Raw genomic sequence first — 24701 nt, 5'->3', positions numbered from 1 at the left:
TAGGCCATGATTCCCAGTATTGTGCGATTGTCCACCACTTTGTGATCTGATGTGATTTTCCTGTGTTGTAAATCCTACCTCTATGATGTTAATGAGGTGGGATTAGTGGCAGTTATGTTAATGAGGCAGGATTCAATCTACAAGATTAGGTTGTGTCTTAATTCAATCTCTTTTGAGATATAATAGAGAGAAGGAAGCAGAAAGACATAGAGACCTCGTACCACCAAGAACGTAGTGCCGAGAGCAGAGTGCATCATTTGGACCTGGTATCGCTGCGTTGAGAATCTCCTAGTCCAGGGGAAGATTGCTGATAAGGAACTTTCTCCAGAGCCAGCAGAGAAAGAAAGCCTTCCCCTAGAGCTGGCGCCCTGAATTTGAGCTTCTAGCCTAGGATAAACTTCTGTTTGTTGAAGCCATCCACTTGTGGTATTTCTATTATAGCAGCAGTAGATAACTAAGACAATTCTCAAAGGCTGATTTTTTTGGAAGTTGATCTCCAGGCCTTTCTTCCAAGATACCTCTGGGTGGACTTGAATCTCCAATCTTTCAGATAGAAGCTAAATGGGTTAACTGTTTGCACCAGCTAGGGACTCCTAGTCACAAAAAAAGGCTCCCCTTAACTTAATGGGAAGAGGCCCAGTGGCACAATGGCTAAGCATTTGGCTGCTAACTGAAAGGTTGGTGGTTTAAATCCACCTGGTGGCTCCACGGGAGCAAAACCTGGCCATCTGCTCCTGTAAGGATTACAGCCTAGGAAACCCAGTGGGGCAGTTCCACTCTGTCCTATAGGGTCACTATGAGTTGGCATTGACTTGAGAGCACACAACGACTTTGCAGGTCTTGAGCCCTGCTGGCATGAATGATACTAGTTAATATTTGAGTAGGTGGGTACGTACATGGGAAAAAGGACATGGACGGAGCTGGTAGCTGCCGGTAAAAACAGACACAACAAATACTACTCAGTTTCTAGTTCATGAATTTACAGGTGGGCCCTGGGTTTATCAGATACTTCTGGGATACATGTACTGGCCACAGAAGGAGGGGCATAGAAGCAAATTTTAGGAAGAGGAGAAGTTTGAAACTACTTTGCCCACGAGCCAGTGACTCAGAACAAAATATCTAGAAAAACAAAGCAGACACGTGAAGAGACAAAAACTCAGCTCTGGCTGACTTCGGGTTTTCACTGTGGCCCTTATCTTGGAATCATTAAATTTCCAAAGTCCATGGTCTTCTCTGTGCTGGGCCAGTGGGGTGAGATGACCTTCCATTTCTAATAAAATTTAACTAATGCTCTTTCTAAAATAAAACACCATAGAGGACCAGGAAAATGGAAGACGAACAAGAGCATGTCTTGAGAAGGTAACGTTCACGCCACTGTCCACCGAGGCATCTCTCAAAAGGTGGATGTGGTTCTTTTAGGGCTGGATTTGCCTAGAAAATGGGAATGTTTGTCTCTGATGAAGCTGTTGAATCATCCACCATCTACACAAGCTTTGTTTGCCCTCTCTCACACCACTGGAAAGGTTAAAGCAAACTTTAAAATCTCAAAACAAGGACTCATTTGATTGATAATAGAACCAAGCAGGTTGGCAGCTAAGAGGTTAAGGTTTTTAGCTCTAGCTCTTTCTTCCTGTTGCTAATGGCTTTCTGCTTTGCTGCTATGCATTTATTTGCTTCTTATCATGGTTGCCATTTTATGGGATACAATCTCAATTGTGTTACCAGCTCCACAACACCAAGAGGGAGAAAAGATGAAAAAGCCCTTTCTGCCCAGGCACAAGAAAGTGCTCTAACCTCTGGCTACTCAGCGTGTGGTCCTCTGACCAGGTAATATCAGGATGACCTGGGAGCTCACTGGAAATGCAGAAGCTCAGACCTGCTAAACCAGAACCTGCATTTTAACAAAAGCCCCAAATTATATAAGCCAGAAACCAGTTGCCATTGAGTTGATTCTGACTCCTGGCGACCCCATGTGTGTCAGAGTAGAAACGTGCTTCATAGGGTTTTCAATGGATGGTTTTTCAGAATTGGATCACCAGCCCTTTCTTCCAAGGCACCTCTGGGTGGATACAAAAGGCCAACCTTCTGGTTGGCAGCCGAGCATGTTAACAGTTTGCACCACCCAGGGGCTCCCCAAGTTACAAGTATCCACATTAAAGTGTGAGAAGCACTGTTCTCCAGTGTTTGAAACCACCTGCCATTACTGCTGTCCTCTGTGGAACAGAAGAAACGAGAATCGAGGCCGTTTCCCAGCCTACCTTCTCTCCCTTCTTGCTGGCAAAGCAGTAAAATTCGCACCAAATGCCTGATGCCAAATTCTCCCGCCTCAGAGACTTTATGCAGTAACCAGTGTTTATGTGAATGGAAGGAATCCCTGGATGGCGAAAACGTTTATGCACTTGACTACTAGCCGAAAGGTTGGCAGTTCAAACCCACCCTGGTGTGCCTCAGAAGAAAGGCCTGGAAATCTGCTTCTGAACGATCACAGCAGTTCTACTCTGCACACACGGGGTGGCCATGAGTCGGAATTGACTTGACAGTAACTAACGACAACATATAAATGGAATTGTGCTCGCTAAGAAAGGTCAAGTCCATTTCAGTCTGTCCCTGTAGAATTAAAAGTACAACTTATTTTTTCTTAAAAAAAAAAAAAATCATTAGTTTTCAATGCTTGCTTCCGTAAACAGCATGTTAATTTTCTCCTCGACTTTAGTAATTAGGCACACACGTCAACCATTTCATTTTTAACTTTCTTCTCTCCCTCCATAAACGTTTGCCAAGTACAGACAGGGACAAGTGACAGTTTACATAACGTGCGTTTCTATTTACAGATATTCAGTGGAATGTTGTCCTTGTTTTGTTTTGTTTTGTTTGTTTTATTGGAGACTAACTGGGCAGTCTGGGCTATGTCCTGTTTTACTATATTTATCTGGTCTGGTCTAATATCTGTGTCTGTGGCGTCCTGAGAGAGATCACTGGGGAGAAAGACAGGAGACTTATTCTCTGCATTTTTAAAAAGCTATCTGCCATCACACTTTACCTTAAAATTTGAATGCTCAGTATCAGAGCAGTTTAATTTGAAAATTAGATTTTACCATACTATGGAAAATATCATCCTGATGTATATATTAATTAAGTATCCACCTGCTTTGGGAATTGAAATGAAGGAGCCAGCATTTAAAAAGATATTTTACTTTTCATGAGCACTTATTTTTTAACTCCAAGATGCTTGTTTTTGCCCTCAAAAGATGGCATTGGTACAGTTGATGCAAATTTGTGTGTCAACATTACTGATGGTAACCCATAAACTGTGTTCTCTGGAGGGTTTTTATGACACACTGTTCTCGACAGCCTTTAAATAATCTGTAGTGAAACAGCAAAGACTATATTTCCAGGTGACAATGAGGCTGGAAGTGATGTGACGTTTGTACGTGATGAGGTCCTCATTTTTCTGAAATGAGGAGTCTTGTGAAAGAGGAATTATGACTTGTATTTACAACAACTTTTCATAAACATCCCCAAATTCCAGGCACAAGACAAAAGGCATGAGTCATATCACAGTGGGCATTATAGCTAGGGAAGTGGCCCTTGTGAAGATTGCTTCCCTAATGCCTGAGAATGGCTCTGGGGAGGTCTGTAGGAAGTTGATAATAGGTTATTTCACTCAAGTATCACCAGTACAAATTTGGTTTTTGATCAAGACCATTTCCTTAGCTAAAAATGTTATGCTTCCAGAACATGGCTTGGTTTTTAGGAGGTCATGAGTGGAAAGACTGAAAACAATCCAGATGACTACATTTCATCGGTGTTGGCATTTGTACCTGCATGGTGGAGATTATCCTGATGGGTGACTTGTGTTCTTCTATGTGTTGTGGGTTTGGGGCACAGAAGGCCCTCTCCCCCTTGAATCTCTCTCCCAACAGCTTGTCAGCCTGCATACAATCCTGCTTAAAGGAGATGCTCCTTTGAGTCAACATGGGAGTAAGCACACAAGCTTGTATGCACATTCTGGAACCCCAAGTCCAGAAATCTCAGTTCACATGATCTGAGGTGAGTTTATTGTTGTTGCCTTTGGGTGCTGTTGAGTTGATTCAGACTCATGGCAACTCCACGTGACAGAATAGAACTGACCCATAGGGTTTCCTAGGCTGTAATCCTTATGGGAGCGGATCACCTGGTCCTTATCCTGAAGAGCCACCGGGTACATTCAAACAGTTAACCTTCCAGTTAGCAGCTGAATGCTTAAACATTGCGGCACCAGGGCTCCTGAGTTGAAGTTAGGAAACTGCATTTTTACAAGCACTCTTTTTTTTTTTTCCAGATGACCCTAAGCAGATGGTTCTAAGGAGGTGAATAAGCTTAGAGAAACCTGGCTAAAATCTAGCCAAAACAGAATCACCAAACTGTTGCAACAAGTTGACTCCTACTCAAGGTGACCACAGAGTAGACCTGAGTATCAGAGGAGACCTGTGTTCAACAAGGCTTTCCAGACTGTGACCTTTTGGAAGCAGATCTTCAGGCCTTTCTCTCAAGGCACTCCTGGGTGGGTTCGAACCATCAACCTTTCAGTTAGTAGTTGAGCACTTAACTGTTCGCACGACCCAGGACTCCCAAACCTAGCTAATTCCTTATTCTTCAAAAATTCCTAGATGTCTGAAAGGGAAAGGACATTATGCAAATAATAAATTTTTTGGCTGTGTGAGTTCATCGTTCAGGTAGGAGATAGAAGAATAGGGTCAAAACTCACTTCCGGAATCCAGAATTTATGCAAGTTAAGACGCTTGCCCAGGATCCTACAGCGAGTAAGTGAAATAGCAGGATTTGAATCCAGAGTCAGCTGAGTCTGAAGCTCACCCAGGCCCATCCTCGTGGCTGCCCCTCGATTGTTTCTATTTGGGTGTGAGGAGGAGAATGTCAAGATGACCCTGAGGTTTTCAGTTTGGGGGGCTGAAAGTTTACAGAAGTGGGAAGAGGGAGGAAAAAGTTAAAGGGCTCCCTTTGGAATTCACTCATTCTATTTGGCGAGGAGACAGCAGGCTGTTGGCAATGCTGACCTGGCACTGGATGGAGGTGGCTTTGGGACCTGTTGTTGGACTGATTGGTAAGAGTGGAAGCAGAGAGTGGATAAGCTCAGCCGAGAGGGAGAAGGGGAAGAGGGAGAAATGGGGAGAATGAGAGAAGCCAGGTGGAAGCCACAAAAACCAAACCCATTGCTGCCGAGTCAATTCCATCGAAACCCTAAAAGAGAGTAGAACTGCCCTCTGCCCCATAGGGTTTCCTAGGTCACAGTCTTTATGGGAGCAGATTGCCAGGTCTTTTCTCCTTCAGAGACACTGGGTGAGTTTGAACCGCCAAGTTTTCTGTTAGTAGTTGAGCACTTAACCATTTATATCAACCACGGACTCCTCTTTAGCTATTACCGGCCCCCCCTAAAAAAAGTCTGTTGCCATTGAGTTGATTCTGACTCTTAGCCACCCTATAGGATAGAACAGAACTGCCCCCATAGAATTTTCTAGGCTGTAAACTTTATGGAAGCAGATTGCCGGGCCTTTTTTCTGGCAGAGCAGCTGGTGGGTTTGAACCTCCGACCTTTCAGTTAGCAGCTGAGCAGTTAACCACTGCACCACCAGGGCTCCTTACCACAAGTGGAGGGGTTAGGATTTACAATGCATATTTTGAGGGGACACAATTCAAACCATAGCACTCAGTGGGAAACTCCAGCATTTTGGCTTCAAAGCTGTCCCATAATTCATGCCAAGGCTCCCGGTGGCCTTTAACTAGAGTCAGGGCCGAGCTCTGTAGGATGCTTAATTCTCCCTTGATATTTATCTGCAGAAAACACTACCTACATGGTTCAACCGTGAACCTACAGAAGGCAAGGCAATGATTAAGTAGCTCAGTCTTGATGCTTTTCCCCAATCTGATTCTGAAAAGGTTTTCGACTAAGTCTCTGAATTTCCTGTGCTAATTACATAGGTTGCATATTTGGCTCCATGCGATTTTTTGTTATTTTAAGGACATATATAGGCCTCCTAGAGGAAACAGGACAGACATAAACACACTAACTTTTTGTTGTGGCTGTAGGTGCTGTGAACAATAGCAATTGCTGGGACAAGCAGAACCACTGAGGAATGCGTTCCTCTTTTTAGTGTTAATATTATAAACATGGAGCCCTGGTGGTGTGGCAGTTAAGTATTCAGCTGCTAACCAAAAGGTCAGCAGTTCGAATCCACCAGCCACTCCTTGGAAACCTCATGGGGCAGTTCTACTCTGTCCTGTAGGGTTGCTATGAGTCAGAATCGACTTGATCGGTATAGGTTTTTTTATTATAAACCTTATGTTTACTCCATACCTGTTTCCAAAGAGCTCAAAAGGTTTTGCAGACAATTTGTAAGAGGTTGCCAATCCATCACCTGCACCAGATTGGTGTGGGAACCCTTGGGACCAAGACTACAAATTGTTGTTGTTAGGTGCTGTTGAGTTGGATCCGACTCAGTGACCTTATGTGCAACAGAACAAAGCACTGGGGGGTCCTGTACCATCCTCAGAATTGTTGCTATGTTGAGCCCACGGTTGCAGCCACTGTGTGGATTCAACAAGCTTCTGAATTGTAACAATTCTAACCTCTTTGTTTTGATGCCCCAACCCTAGGGGTGGCATCTGCTCCTGACAGTTACTAGCTCCGTGATGTCTTCCTGTTTCTTTTCTACTTTTTCAGTTTTCCAATACCCGATGAACAATTCTTTACCGTGTTAAGATAACTGGTGTTGCTTCTGTCTCCTGGCTCCACCCTGGACCGGGTGGGCAATGTAGCATGTTTTGAGGATAAAGATGAATCAATAAACAGAAAATTACAGAATTTATCATTTTATTTTAGCCCCTAAGGCTATCTGAGCATCTTTTCTTGGCTCCTGGGTAAACCCCCACAGACTGTTAGTGACCAGACAAAACACTCAGTTATCTGCTCTTGTGTTGTTGTTAGGTGCCATCGAGTGGTTTCCAACTCATAGTGACCCTATGTGTAACAGAATGAAGCACTGCCAGGTCCTTCACCATCCTCACAATCATTGCTATGTTTGAGCTCATTGTTGCAGTCACTGTGTCAATCCATCTCCTTGAGGGTCTTCCTCTTTTTTGTCCACCCTCTACTTTATCGAGCATGATACCCTTCTCCAGGGACTGGTCCCTCCTGATAACACATCCGAAGACAAATAACACTTCAGTATTCCCCTACATCTTCTTACTAGGTCACTGTCTGGCAGGTTAAACCAAATTATCACAGGTCTTTAACTACTTTCTGCTGGGGGACTGTTGCATTTAACGAAGAGAGAAAGATTCCGTGCCTGGAGTTACCCTTGATCATAGGGCCTGGATTTCACTGTAATTTCCCAAAGCAAGGCCTCCCTCATCAGGTTCTGCCTAAAGCGGTCAATGTCCCTTTCTGGGTATGTCTCCATGACAATGATACGTTCAATGTGAATATATCTTCGCTCTCCATCTGCTTTTCAGCAGCTTTAGAGTAAGGGGTGGGTTTCCTTCTTGTTACGGATCGAATTGCGTCCCTGAAAGTATGTGTTGGAATCCTAACCCACGTACCTGTGGATAAGGAGCCCTGGAGGTGCAAACGGTTAAGTGCTCAACTGCTAACCAAATGGCAGTTCGAACCCACTCAGCAGCTCCATGGGAGAAAGACCTGGAGGTCTGCTTCCATAAAGGTTATAGCCAAGAAAACCCTATGGCACAGTTTGGCTCTGTCACCTGGGGTCTCTATGAGTTGCAATGGAGAGCACCTAACAACGCCACCTGTGGATGTAATCCATTTGGGAACAAGATTTTCTTTATTATGCTAATGAGGCCATCTCAGTGTAGGGTGTGTTCTAAACCTAATCATCTCTGAGCTATAAAAAGAGCGGACTAGACACAGGAATGAGGACAAACAGGAGAAGATAGATGCCATGTGAAGATAACCAAGGAACAAAGTGTTGCTGGGGCTACAGAAGCTGAAAAGAGACAAGGATCTTTTGCCAGGCCCAACAGAGAGCCTTCCCCTAGAGCTGTGCCCTGAATTTGGACTGCTCGCCTCCTAAACTGTGAGAAAATAAATGCATGTTCTTTAAAGCCACCCACTTGTAGTATTTCTGTTACAGTAGCACTAAGAAACTAAGGCCCTTCTACTCTATATTCCTCATGGTAGAGTGCCAGGCATATAATACATGTTCAGTAGAGAGGAGATTCTCAGTTAAATTCACTGCACTGTGATTTTCATTTCTGCAATGGTGATTACCCCAAATGTTTTCCTAGATAGTACAAGATAGAATAAGGAAGATCTAAGAAGAACTGATGCCTTTGAATTATGATGTTGGTGAAGAATATTGAATATACCATGGACTGCCAGAAAAATGAATAAATCTGTCTTGGAAGAAGTACAGCCAGAATGATCCTTAGAAGTGAGGAGGGAGATACTTGATCTCACATACTTTGGACATGTTATCGGGACGGACCAGTCCCTGGAGAAGGACATCATGCTTGGTAAAGTAGAGGGTCAATGAAAAAGAAGAAGACCCTCAATGAGATGGATTAACACAGTGGCTGCAACAATGGGCTCAAACGTAGCAATGGTTGTGAGGATGGCGCAGGACCGGGCAGTATTTTGCTCTGTTGTACACAGGATTGCCATGAGTTGGAGCCAAACTGAGGGCAAGTAAGAACAACAAGAAGTGTAGGTCAGGAAGCAGTGAAGCAGTTTTGGGCTTCTGAGAGCTTGAGAAGGGAGCTGTGTCTGACATAAGAACAGCAGAAGTAGGCACATCATATAACATTTGCTCTTATTTGAAACTCTAACTCCTCAGACTACTTAAGGAAGAGCTACCAGGTGACAGTGAGTTAGAACAGGCAAGTCCTACAAGGAACATTAGACACCTTCTGGTCAGACCCCTCCGCCTCTACTTGAATCCCCTTCAGCGTATGAAGATATGTGTTCCAAGCAAGCTTTAACTGTAATGAGGGAGAAAGAGAGATAGTTGCTATTGAGTCATTTCCTACTCATGGCAACCTATGTACAATAAAGCTAAACACTGACGCCTTTGAATTGTGGTGTTGGCAAAGAATATTGAATAAATCACAGACTGCCAAAAGAGCGAACAAATCTGTCTTGGAAGAAGGACAGCCAGAATGCTTCTTAGAAGCAAGGACGGCAAGATTGTGTCTTATATACTTCGAACATGTTGTCAGGAGGGATCAGTCCCTGGGGAAGGACATCATGCTTGGTAAAGTACAGGGTCGGCGGAAAAGAGGAAGATCCTCAACGAGGTGGATTGACACAGCACCGGCAACAGTGGGCTCAAGCATAACAACGATTGTAAGTATGGCACAGGACCAGGCAATGTTTTGTTCTGTTGTGCATCGGGTCACCATGAGTCAGAACCAACTCAACGGCCCCTAAGAACAACAACAACATTCTGCATCATCCTCAAGATGGCTGGCATGTTCGAGCCCATCATTGCAGCTACCGTGTCAGGCCATCTCGTTGAGGGTCTTCCTCTTCTTCACTGAACCTCTACTTTACCGACCATGATGAACTCCTCCAGCAACTGATTCCTCCTGACGACGTGTCCAAAGCAAGTGATCAGACAACGTTCTGTTGTGAGCCATGAGGTATTCACTAGCTAATCTTCAGACTAAAATCACCAGGCATTTCTTCCTACTCTGTCTTAGTCTGGTAGCTCCTCTAAAACCTGTCCACCATGGGTGACCCTGCTGATATTTGAAATACCGGTGGTGTAGCTTCCAGCCTCACAGCAATACCCAAGCCACCGTAAGACAACAAACTGCCAGATATGAGGTAGCACTGTAAGGGCAGCCCTCTTCATATGCTGCAAAATATCCTTCTCCGGAAGTGAAATGAAGGGGAGATGGAGCAGAGGGGCCTGGTTCCCCAGGAAGCCAACTCTGGAACGGAGATTCGCATGCAGGAAGTTCACTGAGGAGTGCTCCAGGGCTGGACACTGGGGCAGAGTGGAGGAAACAGGTCTGGGCCGAGGGAGGAGCAGCAGCTTTAGCTGTTCTCCGGGAGCTCTGGAGCTGGGGTGGCCCCTTAGAATTGTGCTGACTTGAAGCAATGAGCTTGGGCTTCATTCTCCCCTCTCCCCCTCACTGGAGTCCCTGGTGGCACAAATTGTTAAGCACTCGACTACTAACTGAAAGGTTGGTGGTTCGAACCCACTCAGAGGTACCTCTGAAGAAAGGTCTGGGGATCTGCTCCCAAAAGGTGACAGCCTTGGAAACCCTATGAAGCACAGTTCTACTCCGCATACATGAGGCCACCATGAGGTGGAATCAACTCGAGGACAACTAATAACAACAACGACCCTCCCTCACTGACTGGTGCTTAGGTGCAAGTTACCCCCAGGAAGGGGGCTCCTTTCCCCTGTATTTCCCAGGCCGGAGCTGAACCGCAGGCCCAGCAGCCAGTACCCAGTCTGCACGGGGTCTGGGCTGCACCCCCAGCAACCCCTACAGCAAAGTGCAGTGACGTGCAATGGGAGCTGGAGGAGGCGGTTGGGGAGACTGTGAGGAAACCATTGCAGAGATGAGGGCAGTATTGCAGGAAGGATCACAACGATCTGCCATTGAATTGAGCCTTTAAAATGTTGAATAAATTCGCATTTGTAAAACAGTATTTTGGAATCCGAAGGATCTTAAAGATCATCTCCTCGAACCCTTCATTTAAAGGCTGGGAGCAAAGAGGCTTGGAGAAGCTGAGACGCTCCCAAGTTCAAGAGGCAACTTGAAAACTAAGCTGGGAACAGTTCACCTAAAGCCCAGGTGAGAACTTTCACAGATCACTAATAATGACAGAACAATATGGGTGGAGACAGTGACAATCCTGACACAATGCAAGGTATGTAATCAATGTCATTGAACTGTACATGTAGAAGTTGTGAAGAGATGCATGTTTGGATATGTATATTGCCACCAAAAACAAAAAAAATCAGGTGACAAAAAACTAGGTATAATATGACTCCAGTGTTATAAACCTGGAAAAAGGCGAATGCAGGTAATATATTGTTTAATCATGTGTTTGTACTTATGGGGTGTGTATGTGTGTGTGTGTGTGTTCAGATATCTGTATAGTTTAGGATAGATGGAGGAGGAATGGGTACAGAACAAAGGAAGATCATGCAGGAAGATGCAAATTACTGATCATGTCCTATTTTGTTCTAGCTCTTGGCTTGGGTAGTGCCACTATCAGTGTTCGTTATAATGTTTTATTGCTAACGCATGTTACATATAGTCTCTCGTAGGTATTAGCTGATACCTTAAAGATAAAATAAAGGACATATTAAAAAATAGTAGTAAACTGGGACCAAGCCCATTGCTGTCGAGTTGATTCCAACTCACAGTAACCCTATGGGACAGAGTAGAACTGCCCCTATAGGGTTTTTTCCAAGGCTGTAATCTTTACAGAAACAGACTGCTACAGCTCTCCTCAACAGAGCAGCTGATGGGTTCGAACTGCCAACTTTTTAGTTCGCAGCTGAGGGCTTAACCACTGCACCACCAGGGACCAAATGTTACAACTACAGTGGCTGTAAATACGATTTTTAATTAAAGTTCCCAGTTTGAAAGCATAACTCAAACCAAAAACTAAGCCCATTGCCTTGGAGTCAATTCTGACTCATAGTGACCCTAAAGGACAAAGTAGAGCTGCCCTACAGGGTTTCCAAGGAGCACCTGGTGGATTTGAACTGCCGACCTTTTGGTTGGCAGCTCTTAACGATTATGCCACTAGGGTTTCCTGAAAGCATAAACCAGTAAACCCCCATAAAGCTGGATGTAAACTGTGCTGCCTGTCAAACCGACAATGCTATTCACAAGCTGTGCTCTGCCTCTAGTGAGGACAATCCACAAGAGGCCTGAGTATCACCACACAGTATGCTCTGAGTGACCCGTAACAGAAAACAGAGTAAGCTACCTTCTGTGAATTTGTTCCAGGTGGGAACAGGAAAGAACAGGTCTTCCTCTCCCTCTCCTTCTCCCCCTCCCTGTCTATCACATTATCCAGACTTCTTAAGTAACAGAGGCTCGCTATTTAATCTGTGGGGCAAGAGCTCCAGTCCAGAGATGGTAAAATTAAAGCGCCAAATACCTACTGGCCCTCAACAATGCTCATTTTCCCTCTTGCTATCGCATGTGTACAGCAAATTCTTTATAAACGAATGTTTGTTTCTTTTATAGAGAATTTTCCCCAGATAACTGCTTAAGAAATCTTACTGAATCAGCTTCCCCCAAGTCCTCCTGTTAGATACCTTGGCCAACATTGAGGTATCCTGACAGAAATTCCTACAGAAAGTGGTAAGATGTCAAGAGAAGAACCATTTGGCTGAAAGTAGCAGAAAACCCTGGTGCAAATGACTTAAACAGTGTTATGGATGGAATGGTGTTGCCCAAAATGTTATGCTGAAGTCCTAACACCTCCCTATCCCTAAATACAATCCTGTTGGGAAACAGGGCTTTTCTTTTGTTATGTTAACAAGGCTGTGGCTGAGCAAGATGGGTCCTAAACCTAATCCTTTCTGTTGATGTTGTTGTTGGGTGCTGTCCAGTTGATTCCGACTCATAGCTACCCCACGTGACAGAGTAGAGCTGGCCCTTAGGGTTTTCTAGGCCGTAATCTTTACAACAGCAGGTCGTCAGGTCTTTCTCCTGAGGAGCCACTGGGTGGGTTCAAACTGCCAACCCTTTGGTGAGCGACCCAAGTGCTTAACCATTGTGCCACCAAGATCTAAAGTAAGGTTAAAAAGATGTGTATGTGGGAGTATAAAAGGGGAACAGAAAGGGGAACTCATCTGTGATAGCCTCTCTCTCCCAGATTTTCAAAACGTGCAATTTGCTGATAACATTTTCTATCTCTCTGACTTTTGCCCTCTGGTCATTTGACAGTTGCTCCTGAGGGGGTGGGGCGGGAGGTATTACCTCTGTTCTCCTCTGCTAATGCAGATATTTAGACGCATGTCAGAAAAGTCCACCACTCCCCCACGTCAACCCTCTTGCTGTAGCTAGTTGCTGCAGCACTGACTCAGGGTGCCCTCGTGCATAACAACAAAATATGGCCGAGCTCTTAACCATTGCACCACCAGGGCTCCTTGCCCACCCAGTGCCGCTGATTCCGACTCATTGCAGTGCCTCGTAATTCTGAATATCAAGTTTAAATGCCGTAGAAGCAGTGGCATAACACCTAGCGTATCTGACAACTGGAACGAGTCTTTTTTTTTTTTTTCAACCCCCTCTTAACTGCAAACAATAAAATTATTTTTGAAAATTACTAAAAATAATTTTATCCTTATAGTTAATTTTATATTTGTTTGCTTGATGCTTTTTCAGCTTTAAAGCAATTAAAAAGGACACATTTCCATTTGAAGATAGAATTCAAACTCAGCTAAATATCATGTAGGAACTAAAACACGTATTCATCAAACAAAAATATTAAGGCCAGCCCACATTCAGAAGAGGGAAATTTGGCTCCACTTCTTGAAGGGATGAGTATCAAAGAATTTGTGGACATATTTTAGAAGTGGCCACAACCAAACTAGATGCAGTTGACTCTGACTCATGGTGGCCTCCTGTATGTCAAAGTCAACTGTGCTCCATAGAGATTTCTTTCTTTTCTTTTTTTAATACTATTTTGTTGTGTTTTCGGTGGAGGTTTACACAACAGTTTAGGTTGCCATTCAACAATTTCTACACGAATTGTTCAGCGACGTTGGTTACAGTCTTTACAATGTGTGAACATTCTCATTATTTCCATTCTGGTTGTTCTGTTTTCCAGGGCATTTTCAATGGCTGATTTTTCAGAAGTAGATCTCCAGGCCTTTCTTCACACAGCAATTATTTAGAACCAATAGACAGGTTCTTGGGGGAGAAGTATTTGATCACTGGTGTTGTTTAGAATAAAAGCATAACTGAAAAGTCGCTGGTTCAAACCCACCAGCTGCTCTGTGAGAGAAAGGTGTGGCAGTCTGCTTCCTTAAATATTTACAGCCTGGGAAACCCTACAGGCAGTTCTACTCTGTCCTACAGGCAGGGGAAGATTATCCAACAGGCGAGGTAAGCCCAGTGCTTATGGCTGGCATCTGTCTCTCTCCCAACCCCACATCAGCTTGCTACAGAATCAAAGCCTCTTTTCAAAATTACAATCATTGACGGGGCGGATGACTGAGTGACCAAGGTAAACACCGGCTTTCATGTACTTACTAATCTTTGATGTGGTGAAGCCCATGTGAAATTGTTCACTGCAGATGACCTGGTAAACAAGGTAAGCACCATACTTACCTTGCCTATTGGATAATCCACCCCTGCCTCCAGGGTCACTAGAAGTCGGAACTGACTCGACGGCACAAAATGAAAACACCACCAACAAAGATATTTGAAGGATGAATGAATGAACAGATGAGTGAATGCAGAAGTCTTACAGGATGAGGAAAAAAAAGGTAAACACAAGAAACCAAACTACGATAGGGATCTGGGTCAAAACCCAGCTTCCAGGGGTATTAGTCAAGGTTCCTGGTCACAAATAACAGAAATTGAATGTGATTAGCTTAAGCAGAAAATGAAAAGAACTTTCTAGAAAGTTAAGTCCCTGAGAGAATAGATAGGGAGGCTGAGAAGTCAGAGAAAAGTCTAGAGCTCGCCACAGGAGCAGTCCGCTTGGGCCACTGCCCTGGCACATTAGCTGTGGTGCTTCTCGACTACCACCAGACCAAGCCAAACCAGCTGCTGTCAAATAGATTTCACTCATGGCAGCCCCACGAGAGTCCGAGTAGAACTGTGCTCCACAGGGTTGTCATGGCTGCGACCTTTCAGAAGCAGATCGCCAGGCCTTTCTTCTGAGGCACCTCTGGGTGGATTCAAACTGCCAATCGTTTGGTTAGCAGCAAGTGCTTAATGGTGTGTGTCACACAGGGACTTCCTGGACGGTCACAGCCACCAAGATAATCTCAACTTGATGACTGAGTCACTCTTTCAAGATTCAAAGTCTCAGAGAGAGACTCTGGTTCATCACATGATGCGGTTGCCGGGGTGGGGAACGGGAATAGCTACTCTCCTCGGGTTCCCAACGTAGTGGTAAAGTGCTACAGCTGCTAAGCAAAAGGTCGGCAGTTGGAATCCACCAGGCGTTACTCGGAAACTCAGTGGGGCAGTTCTGCCCTGTTCTATAGGGTCGCTATGAGTCGGAATCAATCCGATGGCAACGGGTTTGGTTTGGTTTTTGGTCAGCTTCCCAAACGGGAAGGATGTTCACATGCTAAGTGGCCAAAGGTCACAAAGGTCAGCTCTTCAGTGTTTTCCTGGACACCGACATGCTCTACATGAATGATTTTTTCCTCTGGGCAGCAGTGTACCAAGGGGGACGAGGAGACGCTCTGCCCCAGGTACAGATAACAAGGGGTTACACTGTCAGTGAAATGTAAAGACATATTAAAAATGAATAAAAAGTGGTCTGCTTTTTATTGCCAACTGGGGCCAGCCATTCTAAACAGCCCAACCGAAAAACCAAACCCACTGCCATAAAGTCTACGTACAACAGAACAAATATCTACTGTTTGCCTTTATGTGCCAGACAAAGTACTAGGTACTTGGAATATAACCTGTTGACATCCAGTCAATTCAAACTCACAGTGACCCTCTAGGACAGAGTAGAACTACCCCAAAGGGTTTGCAAAGAGGACCTGGTGGATTTGAACTGCCGACCTTTTGGTTAACAGCCGCAGCTCTTAACCACTACGCCACCAGGGTTTCTGCATGGAATATACGGTCTATTAAATAAGACATGACCCCTGACCTGAAGAACTCACAGCCCAGTCCAGGATATAAGAGTCAAGAAAGTGAATTAGTATGATACTGCTGCCCTGGTGGCACGGCAGTTAAGTGCTCAGCTGCTAACCGAAAGTTCGGAGGTTCAAACCCACCTGCTGCTCCTCGAAAGAAAGATGTGGCAGTCTGCTTCCATAAAGATTACAGCCTTAGAAGCTCTATGGGGCAGTTTTCCTCTGTTGTATAGGGTCGCTACGAGACAGAACTGACTCAGCCACAATGGGTTTGGTTTTATGGTTTTATGGTATGATACAGAGTGGTTAGTGCTGTGACAGAGAGTTCTGTGAAAAGTAGAGGAAAGCCACCTAACTCAAGGTGTTGAGGGAGCAGGGCAAGTAGGGAAGGCTTCCTGCGGCCACTGCCCCTCGCCTTATCTTGAAGGATAAATTGGATGGCTAGGCAAGACAAAGAGTCCTGGTGGCAAAACACTTAAGTGCTCGGCCACTAACTGAAAGGTTGGCAGTTCAAATCCACCCAGTGGCTTCACAGGAGAAAGACCTGGAGATCTACTTCTGTAAAGACTACAGCCAAGAAAACTGTATGCAGTTCTGCTCTGTCATATGGGGTTGCTATGAGTTGAAATCAGCTTGATGGCACCCAACACCAACAAAGCAAGACAGCTAAGGGAAGAAGAGCGTTAGCTACCTCATGCTGCTCTAACAGAAATACCACAGGTGGGTGGTTTCACAAACAAACTTCTTTTCTCACAGTTTAGGAGGCTACAAGTCCAAATTCAGGGCACTGGCTCTAGGGGAAGTCTCTCTCTGTCTGCCCAGGAGAAAATCCTTGTCTCTTTCAGCTTCTCTTCCTGGGTTCCTCAGTGATCTCCACGTGGCATCTGTCTTCCCCCATCTCTGCTGGCTTCTCTGTGCCTTATCTGCTCCATTTATATCTCAAAAATGATTGGCTTAAAACACACTCTACACTTAGGTTGCCTCACTGACATAACAAAGGAAACCCTATTTCCAAATGGGATTGCATCCACAGGTGTGGGAGTTAGGAGTTGCAATACATATTTTGGGGGGATAGATCTATCCATAATAGGCCCATTAGGCCAAAAAGTCCCATGGCACCAAACTCAAGTTGGTACAAATTCAAATGTTTTAAAAATAGCCCATATACTCATCTAAAGACTTCACCAAAAGAGTAAAAAGACCACCTACAGACTGGGAAAGAATTTTCAGCTATGACATCTCAGACCAGCGCCTGATCTCTAAAATCTACATGATTCTGTCAAAACTCAACCACAAAAAGACAAACAACCCAATCAAGAAGTGGGCAAAGGATATGAACACACATTTCACTAAAGAAGATATTCAGGCAGCCAACAGATACATGAGAAAATGCTCTCGATCATTAGCCATTAGAGAAATGCAAATTAAAACTACAATGAGATTCCATCTCACACCAACAAGGCTGGCATTAATCCAAAAAACACAAAATAATAAATATTGGAGAGGCTGCGGAGAGATTGGAACTCTTATACACTGCTGGTGGGAATGTAAAATGGTACAACCACTTTGGAAATCTATCTGGCGTTATCTTAAACAGTTAGAAATAGAACTACCATACAACCCAGAAATCCCACTCCTCGGAATATACCCTAGAGATACAAGAGCCTTCACACAAACAGATATATGCACACCCATGTTTATTGCAGCTCTGTTTAGAATAGCAAAAAGCTGGAAGAAACCAAGGTGTCCGTCAACGGATGAATGGGTAAATAAATTGTGGTATATTCACACAATGGAATACTACGCGTCGATAAAGAACAGTGACGAATCTCTGAAACATTTCATAACATGGAGGAACCTGGAAGGCATTATGCTAAGTGAAATTAGTCAGAGGCAAAAGGACAAATATTGTATAAGACCACTATTATAAGATCTTGAGAAATAGTAAACTTGAGAAGAACACATACTTTTGTGGTTACGAGGGGGGGAGGGAGGGAGGGTGGGAGAGGGTTTTTTACTGATTAATCAGTAGATAAGAACTGCTTTAGGTGAAGGGAAAGACAACACTCAATACATGGAAGGTCAGCTCAATTGGACTGGACCAAAAGCAAAGAAGTTTCCGGGATAAAATGAATGCTTCAAAGGTCAGCGGAGCAGGGGCGGGGGTCTGGGGAGCGTGGTTTGCGGGGACTTCTAAGTCAATTGGCAAAATAATTCTATTCTGAAATCATTCTGCATCCCACTTTGAAATGTGGCGTCTGGGGTCTTAAATGCTAACAAGCGGCCATCTAAGATGCATCAATTGGTCTCAACTCACCTGGAGCAAAGGAAAATGAAGAACACCAAGGCCACACGACAACTAAGAGCCCAAGAGACAGAAAGGGCCACATGAACCAGAGACCTACATCATCCTGAGACCAGAAGAACTAGTTGGTGCCCGGCCACAATCAATGACTGCCCTGACGGAGCACAGCAGAGGACCCCTGAGGGAGCAGGAGATCAGTGGGATGCAGACCCCAAATTCTCATAAAAAGACCAAACTTAGTGGTCTGACTGAGACTAGAGGAATCCCAGCGGCCATGGTCCCCAGACCTTCTGTTGGCACAGGACGGGAACCATCCCCGAAGACAACTCATCAGACATGAAAGGGACTGGTCAGAGGGTGGGAGAGAGACGCTGATGAAGAGTGAGCTAATTATATCAGGTGGACACTTGAGACTGTGTTGGCAACTCTTGTCTGGAGGGGGGATGAGAGGATAGAGAGAGAGGGAAGCCGGCAAAATTCTCACGAAAGGAGAGACTGAAAGGGCTGACTCAAGAGGGGGAGAGCAAGTGGGAGTACGGAGTAAGATGTATGTAAACTTATATGTGACAGACTGATTGGATTTGTAAACGTTCACTTGAAGCTTAATAAAAGTTAATAAAAAAAAAAAATAGCCCGTATAAGCAGATTTTCAGCCACTTAGAGCCTGCCTACTTTACATACCCTGAGAAACTGCTCCCAGTATCTGCTACCCTACAAATAAGACAAAATCCTGTGGACTCTAGGATGCTGCCGAGGAGGCCCGGTGGTGCAATGACCAAGTGCTCAGCTGCTAACCACAAGGTCGCTGTTTGAACCCACCAGCCACTCCTCTGGAGAAAAGAGCTGGTGATCTGCTCCCGTAAGTACTAAAAAAAAAAAAATTTTTTTTTTTTTTTGTTACAGCTGACAAAATCCTATGGGGCAGTTCTACCCTGGCCTATAGGGTCACTATGCATTGGAATTGTCGATGGTGATAGGTTTGGTTTTCCAGTCTCATACAATGTACACAACGACCCTCAGCTTTTTCTGTAGAATGGAGATAATAATAGTACCTACCTCAGTGGCACAACGATTAAGTGCTCGGCTGCTAACCGAAAGGTTGGCAGTTCAAACTCACCCAGTGGCTCCACTGGAGAAAGACCCTGTGATCTTCTCCCATAAAGATTACAGCCAAGAAAACCCTATGGGGCAGTTCTACCCTGTCACATGGTGTTGCCATGAGTCAAAATCAAGGTAACCTAACAACACCCTCAGAGGGTAATTGAGGATTACCTGAAATGTATGTAAAGAACTAAGCGCCGTGCCTGACACATAGCAGATGTTAGCTCTGAATAGTATTCTATCCTCCAAACTCTATAACATAGGCAAAGCTGAAACAAATATATTAAACTACTCTAATATCAAATCTGAGGAGCCCTGGTGGCACATTGGTTAAGCGCTCAGCTGCTAACCGAAAGGTCAGTGGTTCCAACCCACCAGCCACCGTGCAGGAGAAAGATGTGGCAGCCTGCTTCCTTAAAGGTTACAGCCTTGGAAACCCTATGGGGCGATTCTACTGTGTCACGTGGGGTCGCTGTGAGTCAGAATCAACTTCACGGCACCAAACAACAACATCAAGGAGGCTCCAAACAACAACATCAAGGAGGCTCCAAACAACAACATCAAGGAGGCTCCAAACAACAACGTCAAGGAGGCTGCTGCCATTTGGAGCTCTCTGACTTCAGATACTCCCTGCCTTTCCTCAGAAAGATGTGGCAGCCTTCTTCCGTAAAGGTTACAGCCTTGGAAACCCAGTGGGGCATTTCTACTCTGTCCTGTCGGGTTGTTATGAGTCAGAATCGAGCAGACCCAACTGCAGTGGGTTTGGGTTTAGTGAGGTTTTATATCAGTCTGGATAGGAGTTGGGCTGTGTTTAATCTTTGTTGCACCAGAGGCTTCAAACTCCTGTAATATCCTTGTTCTTGTCTTCTCTTTAAATAGAACCCAAACCTCAAAACTGTCTCAGCTGCTGTTGTTGTTGCTCTCTGCCTTGGAATCAGCCAAGACTCATGGTGATCCTGTGAACAGTGGAATCCTTAGGGTTTGCAATGGCTGATTTTTCGAAAGTAGATCACCCTCTTTTCAGGTGTAATCCACTGCTATTATATTGGAGCCCCCCTGATGATGTAGGTCAAGGTGTGGGGGAGCGGGAAGCATTCTATAATCTTATAATCAAATATCAGTCTTTTCTGGGCATGTGTCCTCGGCTGATAAGGAGCCATGGTGGTGCAGCGGTTAAGCACTCAACTGCTAACCAAAAGGTTAGTGGCTGGAATCCACCAGCAGCTTCGAGGGAAAAAGACATGGCAATCTGCTTCTGTAAAGATTGCAGCCTTGGAAACCTTATGGGGCCATTCTACTCAGTCCTATAGGTTCGCTATGAGTAGGAATCGACTGGAGGGTAGCGGATTTGGTTTTGGTTGTTGGTCCTGGGCTGTGACCTCTAGGAGCCTTTCTTAGTTTTCATTCCTTCCATCAGGTGAGACTGATGGCATAAGGCTCTGCGAGTCTCTTTTTTTTCTCTGAAGGCTAGGCCTTTTGTTACCAAGAATACTCCAGGATACTTCACAAAGATTACTCTTCCCTGCCCCTGCCAGAGCCAGGAAGGGATCTTTAAGGTGAAAAGCTGGTGGGGTTCCTAGAGGTAAAACCCACCAAAGTGTGGGGAACCTCTAGGGCTAGGCCTCCAGGATTTTCTCTCTCTTAAGCTAGTCCACACTCAACCTGCCTCAATTCATGTAAATGACCATTTAAGTGTCCCTTTTTACCAGTGTATGGCTCTAGCACCCTCTGCTCCAGGTAAGAAGATCTTGGCTGTGACTGGGGATTTCCCTGGCTCTCCAGATTTTGGGGTGGTAGTATGCCCTGTGCACTCAGTTCTCTGCTAGGCCCAAAATAAGTCACTGATTTCCAGTTTGCTCAGATTTTTCTTGTTCTAAGAACAGGAGTTAGTCTCTGGGTCGGGCAAACAGTTAAGCACTGGATTACTAACGAATAGTTTGGTTGTTCAAATCCAACCAGAGGCACCTTGGAAGTAAGGCCTGGCAATTTGCTTCTGAAAGGTCACAGCCATTGAAAATCCTATGAAATAGTTCTACTCTGCACACACGGGGTTGCCATGAGTCAGAATCAACTCAATGGCAACTACCGACAAAAACAGGAGTTATGGCTTCCAAGCTCTTTCCATGGCAGAACTGGAATTGGAAATTCCTCAATACGTCTTTTTTTGAAAGAATACAGTAGAATAAACAGGTCTGAATGAACAGTTTTGTGGAGGAAATGCATTAGAGGGGGAGTCCAGGATAAACCTGGCTCTGGCTTGGATGAGAAGTGGAGCACTAGATGGGGTTCAGCTGCTAACTGAAAGGTCAGTGGTTCCAACCCACCCAGTAACTACATGGGAAAAAGACCTGGCCATCTGCTTCTATAGAGATTACAGCCTAGGAAGCCCTGTGGGGGTTAATTGAGAGTTCTGCTTAGTTATGTTCTGAATATGTGGGACTATGTTCTAATTACCTGAAGGATTTCTGGGTATCACAATTCTTAACCACTGTGGCCCTGCTTGGAAACCCCCGTGGGGCAGTTCTGCTCTGCCCTACAGGATCACTACAAGTCAGAATCAACTGGACGGCAACAGCCTGGTGGCACAGTGGTTAAGAGCTCGGCTGCTAACCAAAAGGTCAGCAGTTGGAACCCACCAGCCACTCCTTGGAAACCCTGTGGGGCAGTTCTACTCTGTCCTATAGGGTTAAAAAAAAAAAAAATAGGGTTGCTGTGAGCCAAAATCGACTTGATGGCCACACGTTTGGTTTTTAGTGAAGCTAAACATTTTCTTTTTCTCTCTTGATGAAGAATCAAATTTCAGGTAGAATTACAATTAGCTTGGGAGTTGCACGTTCTAGACTGATTTTTTAAATAAAGGGTTCCCATTCCCGACATTATTACATATCATATTTGAATATTGTTTGTAATCACAGTTTGCTGAATATTCTGGTGTATATTTCTTTTAAGTGATTCAGCAGGACAGAGCATATAGTCATAAACTCAACCTCTTACAAATATAAATGTCAGATGATTATTCTCCGTGATTCCCAAGTATAGATTTAGTGTGTTGTTTCGTTAGGCGCCGTGGAGTTGATTCTGACTCATAGTGACCTCATGTGACAGAGGAGAACTGCCCCATAGGGTTTCCTAGGCTATAATCTTGAAACCCTGGTGGCGTAATGGTTAAGTGCTACGGCTGCTTACCAAGAGGTCGGCAGTTCAAATCCTCTAGGCGCTCCTTGGAAACTCTATGGGGCAGTTCTACTCTGTCCTATAGGGTCGCTATGAGTCGGGATCGACTCTATGGCGGTGGGTTTGATTTTTTTTTTTAATCTTTATGAGAGCAGATCTCCAGGTCTTATCTCCCTCAGCCCGATAGGTTTAAACTGCTGACCTTCCAGTTAGCTGCTGATCACTTAACCTTTGCGCCACCAGGATTCCTTAGATTTACTGTACAATTCCATAATTTGGGAGAAGTGGACAAAACCATGTTATTCAACTCATCTGACAAATACTTACTGCATGGTAGCCACCATTCTAGATGTGGGCACACAGTCATAAGCAAGTCAGCCATAGTCCCTACTTGCATGCAACTTATATTCTAGTGCAGAGAATAAAGCCACAAAATGTGAACATACAAATAAAGAAAACAACATGATAATATGAAGTGTGAAAGAAATCAGACGGGAAGCTCTTGAGCTAGAGAGCAGCAGAAGTGGACCTCGTTTCCTACTTGGGGAGAATGGTTAGAAAAGACTTCTCTAAGGTTTCATTCAAGCTAAAGCCTAAAGGAAGGGAAGGAGCTCCCCATGGGAAGAGTTGAGGCAAGCTGGAGATGAGGAGAAAGCATTCCAGGAGGTTAACACAGCATTGCCAAAGACCCTGAGATGAGGAAGAGCTTGCTGTGTTCAAGACATTGAAAGAAACCCAGTGCAACTCCGGAGTGGTGGTCCTGATGCTGGGAGAAAGTTCTGTTGGCTGAGGGCAGATCATAGTGGTCAGGTCACCTGAGGCCTCTCAGGCCATGGTGAGGAGACTGAGTTTTATTTGGAACTCAGTAAAGAAGCCATTAAAGGGTTTCAGGCAAGGGGACAATGAAATCCTATATCCATGTAGAGGAGATCATGCTTTGTCCTTGAGTGGATAATGGGTTGTTGTTGGGTGCATCCAAGTTGATTTCAACTCATAGTTGACCCCGTGTGACAGAATAACACTACCCCACAGGGTTTTCTAGGCTGTATTCTACGAGTCTGCATGGACTCCACGGCAACAGGTTTCGTTTTGGGTTTTTTGTTTTTTTTTTTTATCTTTATGGAAGCAGATTGCTGGGTGGGTTCAAACTGCCAAATTTTGGTTAGCAGCCGAGCACTTAACCATTGTGCCAGCAGCGTTCCTTGGAGAATGTGTCAAAGTGGAGCAAAAGTAGAGGTGGAGTGTCCAAGAAAGAAATTGGTGCAGTCCAGGTAAGTGACAACAGGGGTCTCGGGTAAAGAGCTGAAGATAAGAGGATACTCTAAACGCCATCTATATTTTGGAGTCAGAGGCTCATAAATTTAACTGACTCTTCTGAGATTAAACACACCCCTACTCCCACTCACAATCCCTAAAAATTGGGACTGACTCCTCTTAAGAGAAAAAAGTGATAGCTGCTCTGAGGGGATCACAGGAAGAAACACCAACTCAGAGCAGTAGCCGGGTTCTTCTCGATAAATTCTCAGACACAGTGGGTATGTGTGTCTGATCAAGCAAGGTTCAGATTCAAATTCAAACATTGCTGAATACCCTCCAAGTGTCAGATCCTATTTCGCCTGGTAGAAAATAAAGCCTCATTTAAGTTACTAGACAAAACCATCAAATTTGAGCTTCCATCTTACTGATTGTGAGCAGTCTGTTCTTCATTCTCTGAGATCTCTCTTCCTTGGACAGTAAGATCCTCTCCCCACCCTGCCACCCCCGCCCCCAGGGGCTTATTGAGTCCTGTTTACTGTTCTTGCGCAGAAGAGAAACCAAAAGGTCTGGTCGGTCAGCTTTCAGTTCCAACTTCTGCTTTGGTGAGGCGGGTGCAGAAAGCAGGAAGTGCAGATCTCAGGGCTAAAGGTTGAAGGTCTGCTCACTGCAGACTGTGCTGCTGAAGCAAGGGGAAGATTGGTGAAGCCTGGGGGTGAATGACAGATACAGCAAGGATCACTCCACATCACGGGAGACTGGGTTCCCCGTTACAACTCTAGTGCCAGATATTTTCATTTACAGGTAAGCAGCTATTTCTTCCAAGGGGTTCCAAGGTCAGAGGGTGTGCAACGTCATTCCTCTGTTTCTAACTGACCCCCCGCCACCCCCCCCCCCCAGGACAAAAATAAGTCACTGATTTCCAGTTTGCTCAGATTTTTCTTGTTCTAAGAACAGGAGTTAGTCTCTGGGTGAGCCTTGGTGTTGAGCCTGGCTCACCAAGCCCATCCTGGTTTGGTTTATTTTTTTACAGCAGTATT

General features: G+C 44.8%; 1 protein-coding gene across 1 annotated transcript in view; it reads left to right on the top strand.

The window, feature by feature from the left end:
• The first annotated feature begins 24267 nt into the window (after positions 1–24267).
• SLC46A3 (solute carrier family 46 member 3) overlaps positions 24268–24701 on the top strand; it is a 49557-nt gene continuing 49123 nt past the window's right edge. Inside the window, exon 1 of the mRNA XM_049867783.1 lies at positions 24268–24465. The gene's annotated coding sequence lies outside the window, so the exon portion shown is untranslated. The remainder of the gene's footprint in view (positions 24466–24701) is intronic.

Source organism: Elephas maximus, chromosome 23 (assembly GCF_024166365.1).
Source record: "Elephas maximus indicus isolate mEleMax1 chromosome 23, mEleMax1 primary haplotype, whole genome shotgun sequence".
In the NCBI taxonomy this organism is placed as follows: Eukaryota; Metazoa; Chordata; class Mammalia; order Proboscidea; family Elephantidae; genus Elephas; species Elephas maximus.
Note: the sequence above shows the minus strand (reverse complement) of the source record. Positions and strands in the feature narration are given on the sequence as shown.